The sequence below is a fragment of the Hemicordylus capensis genome, chromosome 2, assembly GCF_027244095.1.
Source record: "Hemicordylus capensis ecotype Gifberg chromosome 2, rHemCap1.1.pri, whole genome shotgun sequence".
NCBI classification, from domain to species: Eukaryota; Metazoa; Chordata; class Lepidosauria; order Squamata; family Cordylidae; genus Hemicordylus; species Hemicordylus capensis.
Window position 1 is genome coordinate 176,635,176 of NC_069658.1, and position 23,871 is coordinate 176,659,046.

At 47.0% G+C, this 23,871-nt stretch overlaps 1 long non-coding RNA gene across 1 annotated transcript; it reads right to left on the minus strand.

Moving 5' to 3' along the window:
* Positions 1–2,613: 2,613 nt before the first annotated feature.
* On the minus strand, positions 2,614–9,917 carry LOC128346532 (uncharacterized). Its single transcript, XR_008317027.1, has 6 exons — positions 9,239–9,917; positions 8,554–8,692; positions 8,264–8,431; positions 6,281–7,723; positions 5,991–6,158; positions 2,614–5,449 (listed from the first exon to the last, which is right to left on the minus strand). It is a non-coding gene; the product is annotated as an uncharacterized LOC128346532 (long non-coding RNA).
* Between the last annotated feature and the right edge of the window lie 13,954 nt (positions 9,918–23,871).

Sequence of the window (23,871 nt, forward strand, 5' to 3'; positions counted from 1 at the left end):
CGCCTTCTGATTTATGACACCAGGAAGAAGGGAGAAGGGGCCTCAGATCAGTTCACTGGGTCTGCATCGGGGAATACCGGCTATTTAACCATCACAAACATCCAGGCTGCAGATGAGGCCAATTATTACTGTGGGGCCAGGGAGTGGAGTACTGCTGTGTATCACATTGGCACAGGCGAATGAGGAACTGAGACAAAAACCTTCATTCCTCCTTCTCAAAGTGAGGGCTCCCTGTCCTGAATGTGTTCTGTGCCTGCAACTGTCTCCTTTAGAGGGGTTCTGCTTTGCCTTGTGCCACTCAGGGCCAAAGTACACATATGGTTAAATGCAGAAACTCTAGTCACATATCGGGGTCATTCACACAACCCAAAACTGTGTTCTACTTGGGTTTGGGAGCTATCTGTGCTCCCAATTTTTGGTTGTGGAGAAGCGATTGTGTGGAAGCAAGGTAGGAGGAAAAGCTACCCAGGTTTTCCTCGAACCTTGCTTCCACACAACTGAAAATTGGGAGTACACACAGCACCCAAATCCGGGTAGAACCCAGGTAGAAGGAGGTTGCTATTTGAACAATCAATCAATCAATCAATCAATGTATGTATCTTTAAAAAAAATATTGCAGTTGCCTGGCTCTCTCAATTGCAAAGGAAATTAACATTTATGTAATGATTGTAAGGCGTCCGTACATGCGGAGGAAAATCAAAGTTCTTGGTGGTTACGTTCTCAAAATGTGTTTAAATAGGACTTGTATGGCTATTTATTTATTCATGACATCTCTGAATCATCTGAAGATCAAAAACCTCCAAAAGGTGTTTAGCATACACAGCAAATTGTGTGTTCTGTTTCTTTATTTGAATCCTACATTGCCATATAGCTTAGATTTGAAAAATATTTCATCTCTTCACCTACATTACCTTGGAGAAGCTGCGAACAGTCTGTATAGAAAGGAGTGAGCTAGATGGACCAGTGGTCTGATTTAAGATAAGGCAGCTTCCTATGTTCCTAGAGGAACACGTATTTTCAGAGAGGTTATGAAGCTCCAAGCCACCTAATGGCACAGTGGGGAAGAAACTTGCCTAGGGAGCCAGAGGTTGCTGGTTCGAATCCCCACTGGTATGTTTCCTAGACCATGGAAACCACCTCTATTGGGCAGCAGCAATATAGGAAGGTGCTGAAAGGCATCATCTCACACAGTCTGGAAGATGGCAATGGTAAACCCCTCCTGTATTCTACCAAAGAAAATCACACAGGGCTCTATGGTGGCCAGGGGTCGCCACCAACTTGACAGCACAACTTTACTTTACTTTATGAAGCTCCAGCAGATCTAATGATCACAGAACAAATTTGCATCAAGGGGCTTTTCTTCAGCGATGGAGGATTTAAGGAAGGAAGGGGGAGATCCCGCATGATTCTCTGTTGACTTCAGGCAGTTAAACTGCTCTAGAGAGCTCACCATGGCCTGGACCCTGTTATTCTTGAAGCTTCTCCATTACTGCTCAGGTAAGGGAATGCAGGGCCCGCATCACATTGCTCTCTGACCACAAAGCAATGTATCTTCAGTATTCATCGGGAAAATGATTATGTGATATATGAAGGCAGCATTAATGTACGGATATCTTGACTGTTGGTTTGTCTTTTTTGTAAAGGTGTCCATTCCCAGGCAAGTGTGACTCAGCCTGCCTCCCAGTCTGCGTCCCTGGGCCAAACAGCAGAACTCACCTGCACGAAAAGCAGTAGTGGTCGCTGAGGCAGCTTTTACTGGTATCAACAGAGATCTGGACAGGCCCCTCGCTTTGTGCACTGTAGTGGTTGCAGCAGAGGAGAAGGGATCCCAGATCGGTTCACTGGTTCTGCCTCTGGAGACAACGGCTATTTAACCACCACCAATATCCAGGCTGAAGATGAGGCCGATTATTACTGCGCTATCTGGTATAGCACAGTGGTGGAGCAGAATGGGGAACTGAGAGAAAAACCTTCCCCTGTCTTCCCCTGAGTGGAGAAGAGAATCAGAGCTTCCCTTGCAGTTTTCCCAGAGGTGCACCGAGGTGATTTGGGAGCCTGGAACTGAAGGCCTTTGGAGCCCCCCCCCCCTGCAAGTTAAGCACCATTCCTTACACACACACACACACACACACACACCATGACACATGCAGTATCATTTACATGTGGGTTCTTTAGAATGCAAACAGAAACTGAACTCACAAGAATGTATGAATAAAAAACAGTTATATTTATGGAAATATGTGTTAGCAGGAACATTTCAACACGCAGCGTAACATATTTCCATCATCCATATTTCTTTCCCCACTCCCCCCATTGTCTTTAAAGCAGAAGTCAACTCCGGTGCAGGCAACAGTCATGCTCGGTCGCCAGGAAAACAATGGGCCAGGATAGACTAAAAAGGATGTTGGGGCCCCCAGGATGTGTGGAGGCCTTGGAGTTCACCCAGAAATCCAGGGGTAAGAGTGCCTCTGAATGTTCCCTCAGATCTTTTTCATCTGTGCGCGGAATGAGTTTTGTTCTGAGTGGAAGAATCAAGGCAGTGTGCGCCTGATCAGCACACAAAAGTGGAATCCTTTTCCCCAGCCCCCAGTCCAAGAAGACACGTAGACTTAGTATGGGTAAAAGGGCCACAACTTTATTAACTGTAACAAAAGACATGGTGGACTGGAACACCAGGTGATTAATCACCCTTAGAGAACAGTGCGGGCTAAGAGGACCGGGTTAGAACTCTGACGTCCTACCCAGCACCTTACTGGGCGACACACCCTGGCTCGGAAAACCCTCAAATTACCACCCCGCCCGCACTGTTACTGCCATTGTGACCGGCCTAACTCTAACTACACACCTGGAACACAGAACGGAGTAGGCGAAAAAAAAACCCAACACTGGCCAATGCGTTGGGAGCCAAAAATTCCTACTCGGCCCCGTTGGGCGACCAGTCGCTAGACCCGCTCTGTACCAGGGAGGGAGGGAGGGGAATGCCTGGCCAAAACTGAGGAGAACGGGGCGGGGATCATCCCGGCCGAAACCCCATCCCCTAACCCAAAGGGCCAATCGGCCCGCTTCTTGGGCCTCGTGCAGAGCGGGGCTGGGACAAACTCCCGCCCCTCTGCACGAGGCCAAGGGGAGGGGGATTTCTGTAGTCCTGAACACGTAATGTAGGTTCTCTCTCGGTCCATTGCTACTCTCATCAGAGTCATGAGGAGGATGCAGTCCACCGAAGGATTCGTAGAAGCCAGCCTTGAGAGCGTCTCTGCTGTTCTCCAGCCTTTTCAGCTCCCCTTCCATCTCTGGGCTTGGGTCTGTTCAGCTCAGTTTGGGGGCAGAATCGGAACAGAAAGAGAGAAGGTGCTTAATATACGGCTGTTCAAGTCTGCATCAGTTGTGTTGGACATGACCTGAGATGGGCCACGTTGGTGGATGTCGGGGATCAGCCAATCCCGACGTTGGGAAGCCTACATTGAGTCAGAGTTCCCCAACACCATCCGGGATTTCCCGACCCATTTTAGAGCTCCATGTGGTGGTGGGGCTCCACATTTTGTCACTGATTGGGGCTGGGGGGCTGGTGGGGGGATGGGTCCATTTGCCCAAACGCCTGCTCACCCATGCATCTTTTATGTAAGATATTTCTTACTTTTTGCCTTTATTTCACTTACCATTTGAAAAAGAAGGCAGAAGATTACCTCAGTTTCACATCACTTCCCCAGCGATTCTCTGATGTTACGTCACTTTTCTTCTGCATTCACTCTGACAGTACAATTTCCAGGTTATTTTAAAATATATATATATTTAAAAAGAAAGGTCCAAGTCAATTTTAATAAATATACAGTTTCTGGTCATCCTTACATAATTCTGGGCCCATTTCCAGAGTTCCCCAGGTTGCTGTCGCAATACCCCTTCAGAAAGTCAATAAAAATGTCAGTGCCGAACTTAAAGGAAAAAAAAATTAGCATCTGGTTTGGAAAAGGCCCAGTACAGATGGGGCATCATCCAACCAGTCAGGCCCAGTTACTCACCCCATCCTCACCAAAGGACTCCTGCCGCCTTTGGTGATCTGCCTTCCTCAACTTAAGCAGGTGCATTCGCCTCCATTCACTCGGGTGTCAATTTCTCAGGCCAGGCGTTCTCGCAATCCGTGTCTGAAGAGTCTTGAATGCTAAAATGCTAAACATCATCTTCAACAAAGACACAACCTTCCAAAAGGCTTTTTGTGTCTGTGCAAGATAGCATGGTTGCCGCCTAGGCTGCAGGCACCTCTCTTGCTGACAAGGCAATCAAACTATTTCTTTAGTCCAGACAGTTCTCAAAACCCTTGCATGACACAACCAATTTAAACATTTGCATGTGAAATGATTCCTTCCATTTTATCAATAGACAGAAAAGCATCAAAACCTTGAGCCCAGCATTCAAAATCAATGCTTTCCTTGAGTAAGGAATAAGGATCCGAGATGGCCATGAGCGCACTAAAGAAGAACTCATCTCTTCATGGGTCACTCAAGACTTGGGACACCGTGCATAGAAAACACGCAACGTGATCCATTTGATTCAGACTTTATCATGAGCATGAATAAAAGTGGTTGGTCATTCGATCCAAATTTAACACTATACCCCTGGCTGAAAAATATGTCCACAAGTCCCTGACAGAATTTAAAGACACCAATTGTCTTGCCCAGTTGAGCCATTGGAGATTCCAAGCTCATGGGACTCCAGTCCACTGGCTTAAAGCTGCCCAAACATGGAATTTTAAAAAAATGGTATCATGCCCAATTCACTCTAAGGGAACCTAGAGATTGTGTGCTCAGTCAAGCTGGGGGATGCAATTTAAAAATCGAGGCCCTCACAGGCCCTGATCTTGCCCAATTCCATACAGAATTTAAAAACCCTAGAGGTCTTGCCCAATCAGAATACAATTGTAAAGGTCAAGCTGGGGGATGCAATTTAAAAATCGAGGCCCACACAGGCCCTGATCTTGCCCAATCCATACAGAATTTAAAAACCCTAGAGGTCTTGCCCAATCAGAATACAATTGTAAAGGTCAAGCTGGGGGATGCAATTTAAAAATCGAGGCCCACACAGGCCCTGATCTTGCCCAATTCCATATCCAATTTAAAAATCCTAGAGATCTTGCCCAATTCGATCAAGACAGAATTTAAAAACCCTAGAGGTCTTGCCCAATCAGAATGCAAATTTAAATGTCCAGACACACATTGTGGTCCGAACCTTGCCCAATCAGTCTGGGAATATCTCTTGTGCCATAACAGAGGCACCCCAAGATGTGTGCCCTACTGTTCAACATCTCCTGGCATCAATGAAAATGTGGTGCTTTAACTGTCAAAAAGAAAGTATAAACCAAAGGTGGTCTGGAAGCTTACTGGGCTATAACAACAACAACAACAACAACAACATGAAGCTGACCTTGTTTCCAGTTGTAGCTGTTCCTCAGAAGTAACTGTAAATGATACAGACATTGTGTTAGGCAATGTTCTGAGTACTTTTTCATTTCACCCTTTGGCCAAAAGCTTGGGGCAATGTACATCCATCTCTTCCTGTGCTCCCCACTCATGATTTAACCTCACCACTGTCTCATAAGGTAGGGAAAGAAGCAAGAGATTGCTCAAGTTTCCCCCATGGACCTTTAGTCTGGGTGAGGTTTGGAAGCCAAGTCCTGATCAGATACTAACGCCTGGCACATCGGTTGGGTTGCTTTAAAAGCTGCAAGGTCAGGGCAAGATGGAAACCCTGAAGGAGGAGGAGACCAGTCATACTGTTCTACCTGCTCAAACTGGGCTAGGGTTCCAATGCTTACTGTGGCTGGTCAAGGCCTGCTTTGAACAGGGCTGGTGGGCGAGTCTGCTCTGGCTTTGGGGCCAGGAAGAGGAGGAGTCATTTTTTACGGCTTGCTCGGTCCCCACTGCATGGGGTGTGTGCCCCAATTTCATGGTACCTGGGGAAACTAGAGCCTGGTATTTTGCCACATTTGGAATACTTACAGTGTATCGTTCCGGTCGCCAGATTACCAAAAAAGCGATACTGTCGAACTGAAGAAGGTGCAGCAGAAGAGGGAAACCGAAATGATAAAGGGGCTGATCCTGCTCTTCCCAAAGTGGTTCTCCCACTGTAGAGTCTCTTCTCTCCTTCTTCTTAGCTTCTCCCGACCTCTGTAAGAGAGTCATTGAGAAATGTTAGACTGCCTTACATTTATCTACTAATTGGGCATCTGTTATGGTAAAAGCCCAATATAGATGGGCCATCATCCAACCAGTCAGGCCCACTTACTCACCGCATCCTCACCAAAGGACTCCTGCCGCCTTTGGTGATCTGCCTTCCTCAACTTTAGCAGGTGCATTCGCCTCCATTCACTCTGGTGTCAATTTCTCAGGCCAGGCGTTCTCGCAATCCGTGTCTGAAGAGTCTTGAATGCTAAAATGCTAAACATCATCTTCAACAAAGACACAACCTTCCAAAAGGCTTTTTGTGTCTGTGCAAGATAGCATGGTTGCCGCCTACGCTGCAGGCAACTCTCTTGCTGACAAGGCAATCAAACTATTTCTTTAGTCCAGACAGTTCTCAAAACCCTTGCATGACACAACCAATTTAAACATTTGCATGTGAAATGATCCCTTCCATTTTATCAATAAACAGAAAAGCATCAAAACCTTGAGCCCAGCATTCAAAATCAATGCTTTCCTTGAGTAAGGAATAAGGATCCGAGATGGCCATGAGCGCACTAAACAAGAACTCATCTCTTCATGGGTCACTCAAGACTTGGGAAACAGCGCATATAAAACAGGCAACGTGATCCATTTGATTCAGACTTTATCATGAGCATGAATAAAAGTGGGTGGTCAGTCGATCCAAATTTAACACTACACCCCTGGCTGAAAAATATGTCCACAAGGCCCTGACAGAATTTAAAGAAACCAATTGTCTTGCCCAGTTGAGCCATTGGAGATTCCAAGCTCATGGGACTCCAGTCCACTGGCTTAAAGCTGCCCAAACATGGAATTTTAAAAAAATGGTATCATGCCCAATTCACTCTAAGGGAACCTAGAGATTGTGTGCTCAGTCAAGCTGGGGGATGCAATTTAAAAATCGAGGCCCACACAGGCCCTGATCTTGCCCAATTCCATACAGAATTTAAAAACCCTAGAGGTCTTGCCCAATCAGAATACAAATGTAAAGGTCAAGCTGGGGGGTGCAATTTAAAAATCGAGGCCCACACAGGCCCTGATCTTGCCCAATTCCATACAGAATTTAAAAACCCTAGAGGTCTTGCCCAATCAGAATACAATTGTAAAGGTCAAGCTGGGGGATGCAATTTAAAAATCGAGGCCCACACAGGCCTTGATCTTGCCCAATTCCATATACAATTTAAAAATCCTAGAGATCTTGCCCAATTCGATCAAGACAGAATTTAAAAACCCTAGAGGTCTTGCCCAATCAGAATGCAAATTTAAATGTCCAGACACACACTGTGGTCCGAACCTTGCCCAATCAGTCTGGGAATATCTCTTGTGCCATAACAGAGGCACCCCAGGATGTGTGCCCTACTGTTCAACATCTCCTGGCATCAATGAAAATGTGGTGCTTTAACTGTCAAAAAGAGAGAATAAACCCAAGGTGGTCTGGAAGCTTACTGGGCTATAACAACAACAACAACAACAACAACAACAACAACATGAAGCTGACCTTGTTTTCAGTTGTAGCTGTTCCTCAGAAGTAACTGTAAATGATACAGACATTGTGTTAGGCAATGTTCTGAGTACTTTTTCATTTCACCCTTTGGCCAAAAGCTTGGGGCAATGTACATCCATCTCTTCCTGTGCTCCCCACTCATGATTTAACCTCACCACTGTCTCATAAGGTAGGGAAAGAAGCAAGAGATTGCTCAAGTTTCCCCCATGGACCTTTAGTCTGGGTGAGGTTTGGAAGCCAAGTCCTGATCAGATACTAACACCTGGCACATCGGTTGGGTTGCTTTGAAAGCTGCAAGGTCAGTGCAAGATGGAAACCCTGAGGGAGGAGGAGACCAGTCATACTGTTCTCCCTGCTCAAACTGGGCCAGGTTCCAATGCTTACTGTGGCTGGTCAAGGCCTGCTTTGAACAGGGCTGGTGGGCGAGTCTGCTCTGGGTTTGGGGCCAGGAAGAGGAGTAGTCATTTTTTACGGCTTGCTCGGTCCCCACTGCAAGGGGTGTGTGCCCCAATTTCATGGTGCCTGGGGAAACTAGAGCCTGGTATTTTGCCACATTTGGAATACTTACAGTGTATCGTTCCGGTCGCCAGATTACCAAAAAAGCGATACTGTCGAACTGAAGAAGGTGCAGCAGAAGAGGGAAACCGAAATGATAAAGGGGCTGATCCTGCTCTTCCCAAAGTGGTTCTCCCACTGTAGAGTCTCTTCTCTCCTTCTTCTTAGCTTCTCCCGACCTCTGTAAGAGAGTCATTGAGAAATGTTAGACTGCCTTACATTTATCTACTATTTGGGCATCTGTTATGGAAGAAGCCCAATACAGATGGGGCATCATCCAACCAGTCAGGCCCAGTTACTCACCCCAACCTCATCGCAGGAATCCCGCCCTCTTTGGTGATTTGCCTTCTTCTCATTAAACAGTGCATTCCCCTCCGCTCAATCTTGTGTCAATTTCTCAGGTCAGGCGTTCTCGCAATCCATTTCTGTAGAGTCTTGAATGCTAAAATGCCAAACATCATCTTCAACAAAGACACAACTTTCAAACAGAAGTTGGGTTGTTGTTTTTTGTCTGTGTGCAAGATAGCTTGATTTGCACCTAGGCTGCAAGAACCTTTCTTGCTGACAAGGCAATCAAATATTTCTTAGTCGAGACAATTCTCAAAACCCTTGCATGACACAACCAATTTAAACATTTGCATGTGAAATGATTCCTTCCATTTTATCAATAGACATTAAAACATCAAAACCTTAAGCCCAGCATTCAAACTCAATGCTTTCCTTGAGTAAGGAATAAGGATCCGAGATGGCCATGAGTGCACTAAACAAGAAATCAGTTTAAAAATCCTAGAGATCTTGCGCATTTTGATCAACATAGAATTTAAAAACCCTGGAGGTCTTGCCCAATCAGAATGCAAATTTAAGTCTAGTCTCACATTGAGGTCTGAACCTTGCCCAATCCAGTCTGCAAATATCTCTTTTTACATAACAAAATAGACATAAAATTTATACTAATTTGCCACTAGCAAGCAATTATAGTCTTACCCACCCTTTGGCCAAAAGCCAGTAGATAGCAAGAGATTGGCCCCAATTCCCCCCAGGGAGCTTCAGGCTGAATGAGAATTGGGCCCCAGATCCTCATCTGATCCTTATCTCCTGACACTTTTCTTGGGTTGCTTTGAAAGGCACAGGAGGAGAGGTTGGTAACTCCCAGGGAAGAGGAAGGCCAGAAGGACAGTTATTCCTGCTCAAACAGGGCCAGGGTTCTATCATTGATGGTTGCTGGGTAACAGTTGCTGCTCAATGGCTGCTTTGAACAGGGTTGTTTGTCTTCTAGTGGTAGTTTTCCAGTGCCTGCTCTGCCCCCACAGCATGTGGGGTGTGCCCCATTTCATGGCGCTTTGGGAAATGACCTTTTTGCTTTCTATGGGATTTTAGTTTTGGTTGGCCACTTTGGGGCCTGTGGAGAAAGGCAGGGCGCAGATGTTCAAATAAAAATCAAGTAATGATTAGCCCAGTCTGCTTGGAGAGGCAAGGTCCCCCTGTGGACTGAGCAACGGGGCACCCAGCAAAGCGGTGATGCCCTTTAGGTTAAGCAGGGGGAGAGCATCTGGCCCTGTCCAGCCCCACCACGGCATCCCTCCAGCGGCTCTTGCTGGGGTCTCCCTTTTTCTGCGTGGACTGTGAGCCCTCTGGGGACAGCAAACCTTACCCCTGTGCAAACTGCTCTGAGAAGAGTTTGCTTTTTGTTGAAAAACAGTATACAGATAATAGTAACATTAAAGAAACAAGAACTGAGGGCCATGGTGCTTTCTGTCTTCTCAATAAAGATATATATTTTTAAATAATTATATGTGTTATTACTATTATTATTATTATTATATTTACACACAATCTACTAGATGTTATTGACTGCATTTGATTCATCATCATCATCATCATCATCATCATCATCATCGTTGCTACTACTAGTATCCCAGCTAAAAGAGCAAAGAGGCAACTTTTAAAAGTGGTGATTCTCTTATATGTAGCAGGGGGAGAGCAACTGGCCCTATCCATCTCCAGCACAGCATCCCTCCAGTGACTGTTGCTGGTTTCTATCTTATGTTTCTTTTTTAGATTCTGAGCCCTTTGGGGGACAGGGAGCCATTTTTAAAATTTATTCATATTTATGTATACTACTTAAGAGGACTTTTGTTGGGAAGTGGTATAGAAATATTATAAGTATCAGCTTTCTTGCTTGTCCCTGTTTTTCCTGCTTGTGCCACTTTCTAGTTCCCAAGTGTTTCCCAATATAGTTTTTACTGGGGAGGGCTAATCCAGTCCTGGGCGAAGCTATTAGTAAGCAGATGGACTAATAGCACAGCAGGAAAACGACTAGACTAGGGAGCCAGAGGTTGCCAGTTCCAATCCCCGCTGGTACTATGGGAAAAACCTCTAACGGGCAGCAGTGATATAGGAAGATGCTGAAAGGCATCATCTCACACTGTGCAGGAGATAGCAATGGTCAACCCCTCCTGTATTCTACCAAAGACAACCACAGGGTTCTGTGGTCGCCAGGAGTCGAGATTAACTTGATGGCACGCCTCACCTTTTCCAGTGGTTACCGAGGAATACAGGAAGGTCCTCAATGCTTTGCCTTCTCAGCGGGATGCTGCTGTCCGTCCGTGGCTTCCACAGTCCCTGGCTGCTCTGGCTAGTAGTTTCTTTCCTTGGTCAGCTTGGCTCTTTAGATCCAGGGCGCCACACACCCTGGAAGCTGCCATATACTGAGTCAGACCCTTGGTCCATCTAGCTCCAGATTGTCTCCTTGGACGGGCAGCGGCTTCTCCAAGATTGCAGGCAGGAGCCTCTCTCAGCCCTATCTTGGAGATGCTGCCAGGGAGGGAATCTGGAACCTTCTGCATGCAACCCTGCAGGTGCACTTCCTGGAGCGGCCCCTCCATCCCCTGAGGGGGGAATATCTTACAGGGCTCACATGATGTAGTCTCCCCTTCCCATGTAAACCAGGATGGATCCTGCTTAGCAAAGGGGACCATTCAGGCTTGCTACCAGCTCTCCTCCCCTTCCTCTCCAAGAACCCAAGCCGCCCAGCTGCCTAGGAGCCACCTTGAACCAACAAGACCTCCAGCTGACAACAAAGCCAGCTAGGGAAAGAGTTCCAGAGGGCCACCTGGGCCCTTCCAGCTTATGGCCACGCCCCCCCCATGTGATGTCACACACAGGTATATGTGGCTGGCATGCAGGAGGGCTCCCCAGGGAGATGGGTGCACCTGAGCTCTCTGTCCCCTGACTCCAGTGGCAGCAGATGAGTCGGGCAAAAACTGTTGCTTTGGGATATCCCCCCTTCATGGAAGCCTCTTTCAAGGTCTAATTTGGGCTGTTGGTGGTTGTGGTCTTCCAGGCAACACTGCCTCCAGTGTGGTGTCATGGTTAGCGTGTTGGACTAGGACTGGGGAGGCCGGAGCTCTAATCCCCGTTCAGCCATGACATTCCCTGGCGGACTCTGGGCCAGTCACGTCTCTCTCAGCCTCGCCCACCTCACAGGGTTGTTGTGAGGATAAACACAACCATGCACACTGCTCTGGGCTCCTTGGAGGAAAAGCGGGATATTACATACATACATACATACATACATACTCCACTGTGCCCCCTGGAGCTGTGGGGGGCAAGTCATTCAAGTCAGGGCATCACTTCTAGGGTCAAGGGATCAACTTTCCACTGCTCAATCTACAGCTGTTGCTTGAAGGGAGAGATCCCTTTGGTTCTCCACAGGAGTCCCCCAAACGTTGGTTGGCCGATAGAAGCCAGGAACAGAAGGGGTCTCTTCTGCCAGTTTAGGCTGGTGGGCAGGGCAGTGAATGGGGCACAGCTGTGGGTAACCACAGGCCAACCCGGGACTGAGAATTCACACACACACACACACACACACACACACACACACACACACACACACAACCATTTATCACTGTTTGCTCCCAGAGACCCTCAACCGGTGGTCCTCTAGACATTGCCGGACTAGAACTCGGGTTCATTGTTGGCCTTCGAGAGAGCCCTTAACACCTCTCTGTTTGGCCTGAGGGCTTTACAGAAAGGGCTGTTACCCCGAATCTCCTCCAGAGGAGAGAGTGTGCATTCATACACCAGCTGAACGCTCTTCAAAGTCCATTTAAGGTCCTTACAGCAATGATGTGGACTTGGGGATTTTTATTCCAGACTATAAGACAGATATGATTCCAGCATTTCAGAAGGCAGGATTACCACCAAAGCAGGAGTCTGGCAAGGTTGGTGGATAGTATACTCATGTTTGTCTGTAGTGCTTTGCCCCTCTTGGGTAAGCCCTCCTTTCAAAGTGTCTGCAATACAGATTGACCACAAGGTTTTACAGGGAGAATGTTTTCTGTCCACTCATGCGCGCACACACACCAGGGAAGCCCTATTCAGACATAATGATGTACCAGTGCAGGGGCGTAGCAAGGTTGGAGTGGGCCCAGAGACGAGATTTTAAAATGCCCCCCCCCACTCAAAGTCCAGGGCCTCCGCACACCCCAGGCCCCCAAGGATTTAAGTCTGATATTTCAAAATAAGTATGCTGCCTAGAAATACATTTCACTGAATACACACACACACACGTCACAATATATAGTGATATACATTGAGTACTATACATCTGTGCTACTTTTAATTCCCAGAACACACTAGAAAGACAAATTATTAAAATGGGCCCCTCGCTGCAGATTAGCAAAGGAGACTTTCAACCATGCAGGGGTGAGCCTATGTTTGTTTTCTCAGAATTCTGAACAAATTCAGTCAAGTTTGATTCCAGGAGGTTTTTCACAGGAGGCTTTTAAAGCCCTTTAACACACATCTCCTCTGGAATGGAGGTGCTGCATTCACATGGCCAGATTTACCCTGAAGTCCCTGCGAGTTATTGGGGAGCAGTTCACACACAAGAAAAATAAAATAAAAGCACCACACATGCTTCACAGTTCTCACTCAGACCTTCTGGGTTGCAAAACAACTTGAACATAAGTGTATTTATAAATGAATGAATGAATGAATGAATAAAATAAATATAATACTGTTTGTTCCAATAGTTTTTGTAATTTTCTGCCATGAAACAAGCCACTTATAGGACTTTTTAGATAGTTTTTTTTTTAAGCCAGCAAATTTTCCAAGCTGATTTAAAATAAATATTCAGAGACTTCTCAGTCCCACCCCCCATATCAAAGCCCTATGGCAAACAGAACCCTATATATCCCGGGGGGGGGGGGGCGGGAAAGGCAACCACAAAAAGGAGTGGCATGAGTAGGCTGGGTTGGGCAGAGCAGCAAGGGGTCTTCTGCTGCAGAGAACAGTGGTGGCCATTCTGGCTGCCTCCTCCTTCCTTGGCTTGCTTCCGGCCCTACTCGAGTTCAGGCTTCACAGAGGCCTACACGGAGGCCTCAGTGGAAGCCCCGCCCACCCGCCGATCAGCTGAGAAGCGGGAGAAAAGGAGCTCTTTGCAGCAGGGCCAGGAGAACAAGCAGGAGAGACGGCGAACAGGGCAAGTGGCTGAGGGGCCTTGGGGCTGGGCAGGGGGCAATGGGGAGTCACGTGAGGTGCCTCTGGGGGGCCCCTCCAGGCAGTGGGGCCCCTAGACAACTGTCTCCCCTTGCCCGATCGTTGTTACCCGTGTGTACTAGTGTACAGATATCTGTCCAGTTGTCCATGTTTTTCTGTGAATGACAGGATGGGGTTCATTTTTAAAGAGCCCCTGGTGGTGCAGTGGTAAAACTGCCGCCCTGTAACCAGAAGGCTGCAAGTTCAATCCTGACCAAGGGGCTCAAGGTTGACTCAGCCTTCCATCCTTCCGAGGTCGGTAAAATGAGTACCCAGAATGTTGGGGGGCAATATGCTAAATCATTGTAAACCGCTTAGAGAGCTCCGGCTATAGAGCGGTATATAAATGTAAGTGCTATTGCTATTGCTATTGCTAAAGGGAACCTGGGTACTGGCCCCACAAGTGTTTGATACAGATCTAAGATGGGCACTGCTGCACCTGTCTTCAACATAACATGTGAATCACTCTACCTGTGTACAGAGCGGTATCTGTGGACAACGTACCCTCATTGGGCAAGTGTTGAACATAACATGTGAATCAGGCTACTGAGTTCTCAACCTTGTGTTGCACTGTAGCATGCTAAGAAGCAGAAGCCCTGATGGGGCCATGCAGACAGGAGCGGGCTTGCTTTTGGTTTAGCTGCCACCCCACTGATGTGCCTGAGTGCACCTCCTCACTTTCCCCCATATCAATGCACCACCTCTGTCCCTTCCCTCGGGGAAACCTCCAGTGCATCACTTGGAAATGTGGTTGCCTACCTTCCGCTCTGATGCTTCATGTCCCAGCCCTCACTGACAAGGATCCTTTTACGTGTGTCCATCTGCTATCAATGTTGGAGATTTTGTTCGTCTCTAACGCTATGCTCAGTTTGTGCCTGAATCGTCTCCTCGGAAAGGAGTACTGGTGAGTGTTGCCGCAGGGTCTCTCAAGAATTCCAGTGGCATAAGCATTATGATATACAGACACTAGGCAAAAGAAACATTCCCCAAAGCCTGATTTTAGACGTTTACTGTGCAATGGATTCCCTTTCAATAGGATCTGGGCCCGGCAGGAGCCGCATTTCGGTGGGTTCTTGGCACAGCTCTACAGTCATGTTCAATGGCCTGCAGCCACCTGGACAGAGCAGTTGTGCAGTTCCTGTAGGCACAATTGCTGCCCGACCGAGATCGGAGCGAGAGTTTGGGGTGAAACTGTTGTGCAATTCGCCCTGCCCATTAGTTGCGGGCCTTTAAGCATTCCATTCAGAATCCCGTCTCTAGCTGTTAGAATCTCATCTCTACCTGCTGCTGTTTCTAAGTTAACCTGCTAACTCAGAACAGCAGGCTATTACCATTGGAGAGATAAAATGTACTAGTAAATATTGAGGTCCTATCTAGAAACATCCGTCTTTTGGGCTACCAACTCCAAATGGCAAATGGATAATATCCATGAGATATTTTGGAAAATATCATCAAAGCCTGAGAATAGGGCATTATAGTTTTGATCAATCTGGAAAAGGTTGTAAAGGAATTGAAATAAGAGATAGTATCCAAAATATCTGTGATGTGAGTGGAGAGTGCAGTGACCTTCCACTTGCAGATCATCTCAATGGCCATTAAGCAAGATTGACAGGAACATACTCTGATCATTGTTCTTACTTAAGGTTGATGAATGTGTGTCACATATTCACTCGATCATTGAAACATCGGGCGGTAATTCGCATCTCTGAATAGTCTCCCCTAACAACACCACAATTGCAACCTCCATATCACCTCAAGCACAAAGCTTTTCAATGGAGTTGTTGTTTCGGACATTTAGCCATGAGCTGGGTGATTATGTATGTATGAATTAGCCTTTAAAATTGTTTGCTTTGGGGGTCAGGGTGGAGGAATCAACATTCTTACAATTTGGCACTTGCATCTCTGCATATCTTCGAATCCACTAGAGACGTCTCTTTCAAACTTTAGCGGAGGTTACATGCACAAAGGTGACCAATTCAGATATAGCATTTTCTCTGTTTTGTGTGTTTCCAGTGCTCAACTGCAGCCTCTATGAAATATTTTTCTTCATACAAGGTATATTTTTGTCTCCCTTACAGGTGGAAGACAGCTCGGAGCTCTCCTTTCAGGGAGAAGATGATGTGAATGTGTGGAATGGAGGAACACAGGCCAAATCAGGCAAGAAATTCAAGTATGATTTGGGTTCCATGACGGGGGGTGGGGGAGGAAAATGAGCTACCTGACCATCCTAAGATGAAATGCTCCTCCCAGGAAGCACAGAGCATCTGTCTTGGTGGAGGGAGCGTAAACAAGAAAGAGCCCAACAGGCATCAAGCAATTGCATCGTCTGCAGTTGGGTTTTCAAACTGTCTTTTGGGGAACCCTGGGATCCCACAGAGGCATCTCAAGGACTCCTCAATGAGAAGGTCAGGAATGGTGGGCAAATTCTGCCTGAAAGACAACCTGCTCTTTTCTTTTTAACCAACCTTGTGTTGGAGCTAGAAGAAAGAGTTAACTGTGTTCCAAACCACAGTCAAAGTCCAGGTGAAGAAGCAGTGAGTGTTGGAAGTTAAAGGACTTTGCGCTGTCTCTTTGTCTCAGACAGTAGAGGACAGACTACTAAGTCAGAGGGCTAGAGAGTCAAGACATTGGTCACCCCTTCTCCACTGCTCTGATGCTATCCCTTTGAAATGTAGATTGCTACTCTTAGGGATTCAACTTCCTCCCTCTCTCTCTTTCCTACCTGCCCTGCTACCTTGCAACATGGCAAGCCTCTCTCCCTGCACCATATGTGCAGAGAAGATGCAGAATCCATCTGTATCCAGCTAGATAGATAGATTAGAGATCCTAACTCCTCACTTTCCTATCTAGAAAGGAGTTCCTTCATAAATGCCTTTTATATTGATTTGAAACTATGAATTGGTCCCAAGTTACTTTACTCTCAGCACAGACGCATGCCTAACTAAATTTCCACTGTGTTGTGCCTCTGTGCACTCTGCTATAATGAGAAAGGGATTCTCTTACCACAGAGAATTTCCAACAGTGAGGCCCTCCATTTGGTGTTTCTTTTTCTATGTAAACTGCTTTGGAAACATTTGTGGAAAAGCAGTCTATATAAATACTAGTAGTGAATAGTAAGAACCAGCTTCCCCCAGGAAGGCTGAAAGCAGGATGCCATCCATCCTCAGTCAGTTAAGCTCCACATTATTGACCCTTCCAAGAGAATCTACAATTCCTGGGGAATATCATTTGTATGTATGAGGGCCAGCTTGGTTCCAGCATTTTTCAAAAATGGTGCATCATGCTTACAGCCAGAACAGCATTCTTGAGAGTGTGCTACACTTGGACTAAGACCACCTGTGATCAAATGCTGGCTTTCCCATGAAAGTGACAGAGTGATATTCCCCAGGAAGGGTTAATTCTCCTGGAAGGGTCAATAATGTGGAGCTATGACTGCTTGAGGATGGATGGTATCCTGCTGTCAGCCTTCCTGGAGAAAGCAGAATGTTCTTATTAGTCACTACTACTACTACTACTACTACTACTACTACTACTACTACCACCACTACTACTACTATATATATCTTGCTTTTCCACAAAGGTTGTGCTCCAGTTCATGGCAAGGCTTTTTCAAAAAATGCATTCCATTAACCCTCCTGTCCTTTATGTTACACAGGTCCCTGGTTTCCAAATTCACACTCTGTTGGACCGAGTTCATAGAACTCAGGGTACATGTACCGTGCGAAGCCCTCCAGTACTTCAAAGCCAACCATGGAAGATACCTGTGAAGGCATGGGACTGGAAGACCACACTACCCAATGTACAGCCCAAGGGGATCTGGCCCACTGATGAATGGGAAGACGTCATTCAACTTGACTGACCTGTCTATAAGACACAACCACCTGTTGTGGCCCATATCCAGCCCTTCTTTCCCCCATCAGGAAGTCATGGCCAGAAGAAGTTTTCCATTCTGAGATGCTCTCTTCATTTTGCTAGAAAGACCCAATAAAGGATGTATTAATTGCGAGATTTTGTTTTCAGTATCATACAAAAATTGATGTCTTTCACATTTTCATACCAAGGACAATACTTTATTTTAATGTTTTATTTTTATATAATGTGTACTGTTTATTGTAAGCCTCCCAGAGACATAAGTTTTGGGTGGTACATAAATACGTTAAATAAAATAAATCAATTGATAATGTAATTCTGCTCTTGGAATCTTATTTTCTCTCTCTTGGGGTAGTTCTTCAAACGGGCCACCATGCAAGCACATCGCTTGGACCATGTGCAGGCAAGGCGTCAGCCTGGGCACTGCTGCCTCCGCTCCTTCCATAAAGATCAATTTTCAACATTTTAACGGGTGGCGAGCAGGCCGTGCCCTTCCTTCTGGACGCCCTGATTGATTGGGTAGTGTCTCTCCAGTGGTGTTTCTGCCTCTCCCACTCTTGCAAATGTCAGGGGAACGTCACTTTTCTAGCCTCCATACATTTTCTGCAGGGAAGAAAAATAAACCAGGCAAAAGAGGAAGCAATTTAGAACACAGACGTCAGTGATTGTTGTTGGAGGTTGTTAATTTTCACCCCCAGTAGGTAAAGCAGCAGAGCACTAAGGAATAAGCACACGCTCCATTTCCAGAGTAGGTAGCAGAGGATGGTCTAGTTGTTGCAGCTCTTTAGAGAAAACACATGGAGATTCTTGTAGAACTAAATACTAAGCATTGATTGGTGAAGTACACTTGGATAGGAAAGCCTAACCCTAATCTAATGGCCAACATGGTGAATAGGTAAGGAGGGAGACAGATGTTTCCATTGGTTATCTAAGAGGAAAGGAAGGATTATGACTCATCAGCACAGGAAGTGCGGAAGAGTCAGATCAGGGGTCATAGAGTAGAGGCAGGCAGAACAGTTGAGGGAGACCCCCACGCACGACCTCTACTCCCAATGCCCTGAGTGGTCATCATGAGGATAGTTGGTGCAAGAGGTCGATGCACTGGAACTCCATCTCCAACAATTCATTCATTCATTCATTCATTCAATTTCTATACCGCCCTTCCAAAAATGGTTCAGGGCGGTTTACACAGAGAAATAATAAACAAACCAACAATATGGCTCCCCATCCCCAAAGAGCTCACAATCTAAAAGAAACATAAGACAGACAACAGCAACAGTCACTGGAGGTACTGTGCTAGCGGTGGATAAGGCCAGTTACTCTCCTCCTCTTAAATAAAGAGAATCACCATGTTAAAAGGCGCCTCTTTGCCAAGTTAGCTGGGGTGACCCTGTGATTGGAAAGGCTGGTGCTACACAACCAGATGAAATCCCCCTCCTCTCTCTGGATGAGCTGTTATGGCACCCTTTCCCTCTTCCCAGGAGGCTTGCTGGCCAGCTAATTGCTCAGCTAGGGAGGCATCTGCAGTCAGTGACATCTTGGACAAGGAGGACTAGTCATCCTGAAGAGGTGATAACGCACAATGTAGCATTACCGTGTAAGGACTGGAGGGAGGACTAGGCCTCGCTTAGAGCCAAATCAAAGGGACCAACCCAGAGGACCGGGCGGGATTCCTGGCTCCACCCCCAGCAGAAGCTCTGGTCTCCTGGTGAGTCTGTCCCAGGAGGAGGAGGAGGAGGAGGAGGAGGACCCCGAGGAAGAAGCAGGCTGAGAGCTGCTGGGGAGCTGGGAAGAAGGCCGCAGCCTGTGAGGAAGAAGGACCAGGACATCCGTGCAAGGCCTCCGGAGGGAAGTGGTTCTTCTGTGAGGATCGCTGGGGATCTGCATTGCCAGGTTACTGAGACCTCTCTCTGGTCATCTCTTTGATGAAAAGTCCTTGCTGCACCGCTTTTCCTTGGAATCCGAAACGAAATCCTGGCTGCTCTGGGTCTGCCTTCGGCACCTGCCTTTGGAGGCCGAGGACTGCTCAGCCCTTTGGGGAGGGTTTGGCCCCTTAATCCCCCACCCCCAGGCACCGGATATGGGGAGCGTGTTTCCCCACATCAAAATAATAAAGTGGATGGTGGCAGCAGCCTCCTGGGAATCCCTTCCGGGCAAGGATCCCACCCCAGTGAGGGAACTCCTCCCCGCTCCCCCTGGGCCTCCTCCTTGACGAGAGCTGCTTTCTATCGGTTTGGTTGACCTTTGGGGGGCTTCATCAAAAGGGAAGGTGGATTCTTCATTGCTTCCTGTGTTTGAAGCGGTGTCTGTGGTTAGGTTTACCCTCACAACAAGCCTGTGAGGTAGGTTAGGCTGAGAAATAAGTGACAGGCCCAGAGTCACCCAATGAGCTTCATGGCTGAACAGGGATTTGAACTCAGGGCTCCCCAGTCCTAGTCCAACTCTACACCACACTGGCTCCAGTGTGGACAGCTATAGGATGCAGAAGTTGGCCATTCCTTCTCCTTGTCGCCTGTGTGAGGAGGTGTGTCAAGCTGCACCTTTCCAGTCACTTCCCCATTGCAGACTTCTTGTTTGTCTTGTACTGCACGGTCTCAACACTCGGTCCCAGTTTGTATGTTTCTGGAAGAGTGTGCTTGTCTGTGGCTGGATCCCATACCGCTCAAGTAAGGGATATACTGGCAGACCTCGATATCCGGGAGGGTTCCATTCTCCGCTACAACTGCCGATTCCGAAACGGCATATACCAAGGCATTAAGTCAATGAAAAAATCGCTTGGGAAATGGCCACAGAATGTTTAAAAGAGTGAAATAATGCACCCTACTGTGCTCTGCAGGCACCCAGCTAGTCGTCCACCCACCCACCCCCGTCTTAGTCCTTTCCATTATTCAGTGATTTTTTTTTTGCAGAAAATAGTGTTTTTAAAAACTTAATGAGCTCCATTTTACAACATGGCAGCTGGAAATGTTGTTGGAGGATATTTTCGGGCATCTCCATACCGTGGATACATGGAAATTAACCATTTCTTTTCCATTTATGCCGGGGTCGGATGTCAATTGCCCGACCACGGATACGCTAAACCACAGATATAGGATCTATGGATAACTGGGTTTGAATTCAACCTGAGGACAACTTCAGCCATGCCCTTTTAATTCCACAATGCTCCCATGATATCTGTAAAGAAGATCCAAAGCAGGCCCAGGGAATGAATGAATGAAGGGGTTTTCTTTCATATCACCATCTCTGGGAGGGCTAAAAAGGGTTCTGCGTTACAGGCAAGCCCTGTTCTCCATGGATCCTCCTCCTTCATGGCCAGGAGGCACGTTGGTGCTGGCCCTTTCTGGCCCTCTTCATGCAACCTCACTTAGTGACTTGGACAACTATGGAGCAAGAGAGGGTGGAGGGGGAGAAAAATGACACAGCACCGACAAAATGAAGGCGGAAAGCGGGGGGAGGAAGAATTCCCCAGGTGCTGGTAGATTTATCTCAATGTTGTTATTGGTATATTTTCACAAAATAGTTTTGGTGTTGCCTATGTGCTAACAACCAAAAAACCAGCCCACTGACTTCTATCAGAGGTTTTTACTTTTTAATGGCATATTAGATAGATAGATACCCATGGTCAGCTTATAAAACAACTAAAAATGGTAGAATAAAGAAATCCTACAAAAGATTAACAGTTGCTAGAAAATAACAAAACATCAGTCACATACAGTACCAATCAAAGACTTAACTAGCAATTGCTAACAAGAAATAGAAATAGAAACTAAAACTTCAGGAAGAACATACGCATGAAATAAAAAACTGACGTAACCACATAGCATTAGAGCAAATCTTCACCACCTTATATGTAATAGATGGAGATTGATCTGTCCAAAGATAAGAGACACAAAAGTCTTCTGAGCATCCTGGAAAGGGTGCCAGACAAGGAGATATCAGGGAGGGTCTTAACTCTCTGTAAAACAGACAAGGGGGGAGCAATACATGTTGGATGGTTTCAATCTCCCTAAACCACAAGGGCAGATTCTATCTTCCCTAGGTATACTCTTTATTCTCCCCGCCTGCACAACCGACGGGAGCAGGTCATACCTTGCTCTAAAGCAGGGCTGGGGAACATTGGCCGTCCAGCTGTTTTTGATCTGGGATCGTGGAAAGCTCGTGTTGCTTTTCATTATCCAGGATTCTTTGCTTCAGAGCCTGTAGAGCTCAACAAAACCAGATAATCCATGGAGAATCCCAATGAAAGAATTTTAGCATGGATTGCCTGGGCCCAAGAAGATTGAAAACTATCAGCCAAAATGGACAAAATCCATCCTTGAGGAAAGAAGTTTATCCTAAGCCAAAATGCTAGGATCAACATCCAAGCTCTAGCCTCAATTCTCAGAACACCCAGATCAAATCTCAACGTCACAGAATGAGCACATCTTGGTGCTCTTAGTATTGTCCTAAGAAATTGATTTTGCACAGCCTCCAGGGGTTTATAAGAAGGATAGGGGCCCAACTGCGTGCCATACAGTGACTGACTCCTAGCTTTGGTCTCTCTGGCTTCTCCGAGAGAGGGCTGAGAGAAATTCCTGCCTGCAGCCTTGGAGAAGCCGCTGCCAGTCTCTGTAGACAATACTGAGCTAGATGGACCCATGGTCTGACTCAGTATATGGAAGCGTCCTAGGTTCCTAAGAGAACAGCAGGGATGCTTTCGACCAGTGTTTCTCAATGTTTTTGGAGTCAAAGATACATTATTCATCCACAGTTTCCTGGACCAGAAGTTAGTGAGGTGGTTGCACTCCTCAGCCCCACCCCCACCCCCAGGCATCTCCCAAAAAACAATTTTGGGCAGTTCTCTGGAGCTCATTTCCAGGTGGCTCTCTCCTGGATAAAGTGTGAGATGAATGTTATCCAGCAGCAAGGGCTGCCTGCAGATGAGCTCCGGAGAGGTCCCGGTGGCCCCCGCCAGCCCAAAATTGGTTTTTTGGGGGGTGATTTTTATTAGTGATGCCTCATGGACTGGTACCCAATGCCTCACAAACCGGCACTGGTCCACGGACCAGTGGTTGAGAAAGAGTTGTTTAGACTTAATGGAGAATTACACAGAGAAAGCACAAGTGTGTTGGTGTGTTGAAGAATTTGTGGCTTTGGAGATTACAAACTTGGTTCCGGGGTGTCCAGCATCTGCCACATTCATTCTGAACTCTAACTTGAGCGAGGTGCAATGCAGCATTGGCTGCTAGGTGCCATCCACCAAAGTGAGAAGCACAGAGATTTGCATAGACCAGCTTGCCTACCAGTGGGAGGAGAAAGGTGTGTGGGTCTGCTGGCCCTCCCCTCCGCTCTGCTCTTTGGCGGCACAGGCTTGCATGTGGGCTTCTTGTATTTTACTGCGGATGACATTTGCCCTTGGCTAGCAGCAGCAGCTGCTCCTGCTCCCAAGACTCCAGGATGCGAAGGGCACTTGCAATAGGGGGCTCCCACCACCAAGGCCCTGATCAGGCCCATAGGCAGCCTTAATGTACACCCTGGGACATCCCCTGGCTACGGGTCCCTGCTGCTCCCATGGCAGCTCTTGTGGAGAAGTGCCAAAAGATAGTCGGCCATTTCCACCGGGGTGAAAAGGCTCTGCATATGCTGAAAGAGAGGCAGCTTGAGCTGGACCTACCTGACCTACCTGAACACCTGATCCCTTTGCAGGTTCTACCCAGTGGAACTCAAACGTTCTTCTCCAGGAGGGTTTGGTTGGGGGGGGGCGGTTCTCCTCCATGCTGTGCCTCAGGAGAGGCAAAGAGATTTGATTTTCTAATGTGCTTTTCTCTGCAGTGAGTGTAATAACGATCTGGTTTTCCTGGATCTCAGATGGACAAAAGCAGTACCTGGGTGCCTTCCTTCCTTCCTTCCTTCCTAGAGCTCTGGTTTGGTGGTCTGTGTGTGAGATGGTGTTGTGGAGAGAAAGGGACTGTGGCAGCTCAGCTCTATGTTTCTGTGTGTAATATTTCTTGGTGATTGCTGTGATGAGCTCCATGTCTGGCCTTGAGACTGACTTGTGCTGCACTCACTGCTCTGCTCTGCTCTGCAATCTGAATTCTTCTTTGCACTTAGATTAGAACACTCTCTATATAGGGTTACCTTTGAGGATGATCAGGAAGCTACAGCGGGTCCGGAGTGCGGTGGCTCGCCTACTCATGGGTGCCAGAAAATTTGACGGGGTAACACCTCTCC